The sequence below is a fragment of the Corvus brachyrhynchos genome, unplaced genomic scaffold (genome assembly GCF_000691975.1).
Source record: "Corvus brachyrhynchos isolate BGI_N302 unplaced genomic scaffold, ASM69197v1 scaffold97, whole genome shotgun sequence".
Classification (NCBI taxonomy): domain Eukaryota; kingdom Metazoa; phylum Chordata; class Aves; order Passeriformes; family Corvidae; genus Corvus; species Corvus brachyrhynchos.
Window position 1 is genome coordinate 2189318 of NW_008239758.1, and position 6409 is coordinate 2195726.

Here is a 6409-nt window from a genome sequence, read left to right on the forward strand (position 1 = left end):
GAGAAACAACCAAACCCTTGAGCACTTTCAGCAAACATCAAAATGTGAACTGCTGGAAATCTATAGGGAGACTGCCAAAGGCACCGAACAGCAGCTAGAAATTTAACTTTCACTGATGAACCATGATCCAGAAGTCAGCAAGCATGGGATAACTTTGCTGGCATTTTTATTTTTGGAAGTCTCCCCCTATGGCCACTTACATGTGTCTACAATTTTGCATTGTAAAACCAAATGCCATTCTAAAGCATACACCCATACAGAGACACACACAGAGACTCACAACACAGATCAAATGCTTGTTTTGCCCTCCAGGAGTCTCAAAGGCTTTCAGCTACTGAAATTAACCCCTGTCCTTCAGTATGCCCGAGCCTATGGCTTTACAGCATTCCACAGCATCTAAGACAACACAACTATTTGTGTTCCTACGCATACTGAGGTTTTTAGAAAGACCACATCAGAATCCACATCATAACCATTCCTCCTGACAGCAGGAGCGTATCAGGAACACTTGCAATACATAACAAAGAAACCATCACAACTCGTCTGATGTTGACATCTGCCTGAAGGATCTGCAGACCCTATACTGCTCCAAAAGTGACATTTATATAGATAAATACATGTCTAACTTTTGCTTGTTTGTACGCACCCAGGTAATATATGCGCTCTACTCCCACATAAAGACTTCCTTGTGAATCCAAAATATTAGGAATATAATTGCCCTTTCACTGTCAGTGGAGCGATATGCCAACTCTAGTCCAAGGCACTGCCTGCAGCTGCCCTGGGCAGCTTTGGCCCCAAGTACCTGCAATACAGCCCTGATGCCACCTAAGCTCTGGAAGTCACAAGGTGGTTGCCATCCTGTCCACAGGTAATTCCCCAAGCAGGTGGCAGGGAAGACAGGCAATGCACTCCCCTGTGCAATACAGATACTGACATTTCCCATGGAAGAGAACTTTTTAAGCAATTTGTTAGAAATAATCAGTGCTTCATTTACATAATTTCAGAGCAGAGTTAAGCCTGAAAGCACAGCTCCCCAGCTCCAAGACTCCTGGCTCAGCAATGTCACCAAGTGCTCCTGGGTTTCCCCTGCCCCATCAGCCCAAACGAACCGACAAAAGGTTCAAAGCCCTGCAAGCCATGAGAGAGCAGGAAATCACAGAGCTTGGGAGTCATGGCCCCTACACTTCCAGTTGTGTGGCATGCTGCCCAGAGGCCCTCAAAGTACCCGTGGTATATGCCAGGTCTTCGGGGATCTCCAGAGGCAGCCAGCACGTCAGGGCTATCCCAGAGCCACAGACCCCACAGCTCGCCAGGAGCCATGAAATCAGGCATGAAGCCTGTCAGAACCCATCCCACATCTTTGTAGAAAGTCACTAAAAAACAATGTTTTTGCAAAATATTTTGGTATCAATGAATCTGCCTTTTCTGATGGAAAACTGTTTTGGCAGAAAGTTTCCAGCTGGCTCCAGTCTGTCCCTTAGGCAGGTTAAAAATTAGAGGAACTGCTTCACTAAAGTCCAAAGTTCTTGTCTAAAATTATTTAGAGAATTAATTTAAACTTGTGCACAAATATCAGACTTCTATTGAAACACCCAAAAGACTCCTCTTCCCTGTAAATGAGGTAGCAGACTGGACCTGATTTTCCTCATCCATGATCACGTTTGTGTTTTCTCTGCAACCCCTCATGCTCTAACATTTTCCTTTTCTTTGTCCCAACTACAAGTTCTTTGAGGCAGGACCCTTTTCCTGATAAGCAGCTTGTGCAATCATGTAAGCAACAAGTTCATACCAGTAGCAACCCTGGAATTTTCTGTTTCAGAAGAATGACCTCAGCAATGCATTTCCAGAGTGACTTTGTCCTTCAGAACCAAGCAGTTGCAAGAGCATAATACTGCCCATAAATTTAAGAGCATTTTACATAGAAAATACCCTCTTTTAAGATTCACACAGAAAATTCTCTTATGTAAGCATCTAGGCTCTTTTAAAGTACTCTTGGAACAGAGTAAAGTATATAAAACAAATTTCACTGTTATAATATTTCTCTCTAAAATAAGTTGTTGCTATTAAACATGAAATTGATGGTTTCTTGGTCTCACTGTTGTACTGTCACTGACTAGATTGTGCATCTTTTCAATAAAGGACACAGATGTTGAATCAACACCAGGTAGGAAAACTCCACCCTAAAATGTTTAAGAATGAATAGGGGAGGACATTATCCTTTTGTTCAAATGAAAATCTTATAAAAGGTCTAAGCAACATTTTCTAAGCCCTGATTTTTCTGTATAAAAAACATCTAATGCATTAAGTAACATCACAGGGTATTACTGAAAAACTTACATCACAAGCCCAAGCTACATAAACCAGCTGTAAAGCTTTTAATTTGTCTAAAGAGATAATTAAGCTGGATCAAGCATACTCAGGTGCTACAACTCAGCAAAGGAGTTGGGCAATGCTTTCTTTGACAAAAGAGCTGCACTAACCAGTATCACTTTTGTCTCAAGTGATCCAACATGTAATGCCTACTGCAGCAATAATTAATTTTACCCACATTTTTAGAAATGTGTGTAAAATTAATTTTAATTTGAATTTTTAAATTTTGAATTTTAAAATAGAACAATTACATTTTTAGAATTTTATTACCATTTTATTTTAGAATTTCAGAAATCCTGCTTTATCTAAACTGCACACAACAAATATTTGCCATCAACTCAAGTCCATGTATAGATAGAATTACTGATTTCTTTTTATGCAACTTGTTCATGCACATTACCTGAAATTTGACTTCTGCTTCCGACTTTCTTCTAAATTGAACTGGAAAGCATAATTTTTTATGCTAAAATATTCATAGTTCAAAAAGTTAGATTAGTTAGTATTTTATAGCCTCAGTAATGTCTTTCAATTACTTCATAGGCAGGAAGGCTAACCTAATAAAAGCAGACACAGTTTGAAACCTACTGCAGAGTCTGAGCTAAAATCCACTGAAATGAGTTACAAAAGATTCATTTGACTCTTAGAATTTCAGGTGTGGACTCAGTAAATGACCTAGTAAAATAGTGATCACAGCATCATAGCTTCCTATGCTTTTTAAATATCTCATTAGCAGCTGGATAGTTTCATAAGGGTTATTCTGATAAAAATCTTTTTCAATCCACTGAGACACAAAAGAGAACAGGGAATCTAACTGGGTCTGGCATAACAGGATCCCAACAGTTCCAGATACTCCGTGGCCTGAATTTAGCTGAAGTCGCCAGCAAGACCTGAAACACCACATTCTTGCCACCATCTGACAGAAACTTCTAGCTTGCCATACACCTACAAGTGTTGTTCCTTGGTTTGCAGTTCAGAATAGGCTCTATATTAAGTACTATAAAGACCTGACAGCACGCTAACCACATGTTCATTAAATTGCATGCGCTGTGACTTTACCACGTACAGCAAAAGCTGGTTCAGAGTTCATCCTAAATGACTGGCAATCAGCATCTGCACAAACCTCCCATCTCTATATTTTTTGTCTTCTAGTCTGGTAATGAATTCTGCTTCTACTATATATTTCAATCCCTGATTTAAGTATATTTAAAAGATGAGTAATACCCATATATTACACACAATGGTACTGCACTACCTATATATTTAAGAACCAACTAGCTCCCATCCTTACAGCCTCAGTATTGAAAGCTGTGCAGTTTTAACCACGGTTAAACAGCTGACAAGCTGCCAGCCCTGCTTGCTGTATAGCCTGACACAGTTTTCCCAAGTCCTTCCATTCCCCACCTTGTGTAGCTTGTGTCTGCCTCTTGTCACATCCTCACTTGATCTTGTACACCACCTGACACTGAGGCCCCTGGTCAACAACCAGGGCTCTTTGATACTGCTAGCCTCCAAAAAGACTAAATGCATTATATCACATGAATGCACAAGCCTCTTTATCTGGAAAAGAATTTACAGTTTGTTGCTATTTTCATTTTAAACTGCTGGGTAAAATTTTTTTCAAATGCAAAATTTTCTTAGGAAGCAGCTCAATGAAACACTGAGTTGGCTACTCATTACAAACCACAGAATCCCATGTGGTATGAAACTTGGAATACTTTTATTGCTACATATAAGGGGAACCTTCAAGCTTAGCCATAAAAAGAACTCTTATTCTGAGCTATAATACAACAAAGTTTGTGAAGTACATAAGGATCATAGTCATAATGCAAGTAAACACTTCACAGCTTCAAAACAATAGTTTTCAAATACTAAAACTGACCAAGTATTCCAAAGAGTAAGACAAAACATGCAGCTACAATGTTATAGGAACAATAAATAAAACTCCAGTCACTGTAGGTCAAGTCCAGAAAAACGCTGCTAGCTGTGGTACTGCATAATGAAAGAAAAGATACGGTGTTGAAAGAATTAGATTTCTTAATGATTCTAAAATCTATACAGCAGCACAGGTCGCTCAGAGCTTTTCGCTGAATTTAGTGACTGAAAAATTTGATCCTCCATTTAATTTAATTTTAAGCTCTGGAACCAAAGCATTTGTGTGTGCAACTATTTCCAACCTTTTGTTTTGATCAGTTTTCAGCACTTGTTACAACAGTACCTACTTCACAATTGCAATTTAATCACTGACTTGAAAAAAGAAGACATTTAATTAAAAATGCCAATATTAAAAGAGTACGACAACGGTCCACTGCAAGTCAGATTATATGGGTCATTGGTGCCATTACAGACACTTTCCTGTTGTTAAACTGGTTACGTGGAGCAACTTCGTGCATATACATGGAAAACACTTATCAACCACTTCTACTGATCGATGAAACAGGAGCAGATGTTTTGAAGGCAGCAGAAAATACAAAGGTGCACATGGAAATTGAGTTATCTTAGTCTACTGAGATCTACTGCTGCACTGTGTGGGTTTGTTTTCTGAGAATTTGACAGCTGTTGTACTGGCCAATACATGCTCACTGCTGCAGTGTCCTGGATCTGTTTTCCTGGCTGAGAATTTGACAGCTGTGCAATTATTTCTAGAGCAGAACAAGAAAACACACCGATTATTGCCTTCACCTTGCTTTATGAAATTCAGTGTCAGTACGATGCAACATAGCTGCTATTCTTCCATGTCAGCTGCTTTCTGGAACTGCAATTTGGCAATGAGAGCACAGAAGAAGATAGGCCTTAGGTTAACACACAAGAAAAAGTCTTGATAATCATCTGAAAGACTTTTTTTCCCCATCCAGACAGAATGAGCTCAAGATGAGCTGCTTTTCTAGACATGAGGCTGATGTAACAACAGCCCAGCAGATTTCTCAGTGGTCATAATGTTCCAATCAATTTTCTGATTCCCAGCTCCTTAGTGGTGATGACCCTTCAAAGACTATTTGACCAAAAATAGTCTTTGAAGCCTCTTTCCTATTCCTCATTAATTGTTTTACGCCAGTTCTAGGAACAACTGCCATAATTATCTCTCTCAATCTCACATTCCTTCACCTCCTTCCATCCATTTTCCTCCATTTTCTTAATAAAATTTAAAAAAAAAGAAAGATTTTTTTGTATTGTTTTATTAATAGTTTTCTGTCTTCTGCAGTTACTACTCTCTCCTTCCCTGCCACATCCTTGGAGCCTCTCTCACTCCAACTCAAGAGGAGCTGCATGTTGCAACTGGTGAAACTCTGATGTGGTTAAACGCTGTGCCAAGGGCTCTGGAGAGAAGAATAGACGCTGAGACTGGCAGGAAGAGGGAAGCTGGATAATATTCAAGAAGCTGACTACTGTTTTGTTCAGAACAGAGAAGAATTGATTACAGAGTAATCACCAGCTATGTGGCTTTTCCCAGGTCCAACCCCCCTCCAAAAAAAAAAAAAAAAAAAAAAAAATTGGATATTTGCATAGTGTTTCTAATCCACAGGTCTCGTAATGAATGCCATTGCTCGTTCACCTAGGACAAAGCCCAAGTCACAGCAAGGTTGGGTGATTTTCCTATACAGTTAGGGAAGGGCAGAGTCCTGCCTAAGATCTGGTTCCCACTCTTGCAGTGACTCCACAAGGTCCCTACAAGTCTCCCCTGTTCATGACAGCCCAGGACAAAGATCTCTGTAGCATAACCACAGTAACACAAAGCTCCAAGCACAAGCTGAGTGTCTCAGCCATCACCCCACTTCTCAGGGGCACTGGCAGCCCTTCCTGACAGGCAGCCTGTAACACAGCACTGAAACGCCTGAGCCAGCTCAGGCAACAGCAGCACAAAGCAGCAGGGAAGAAGGCAAAGCCAGCCAGGATCCTCACTGCACGACTCCAGCCCTCCAGCTGGGCTGCACCTCTTTAGTCTGAAATCTCCAGAACACACACCTGAGCCCTGTGCTGCTGGGGTGACACTGCTGCCCACGTCAACCAACCAATTTCTGGCCAGTCCTGGTGAACGCACTGG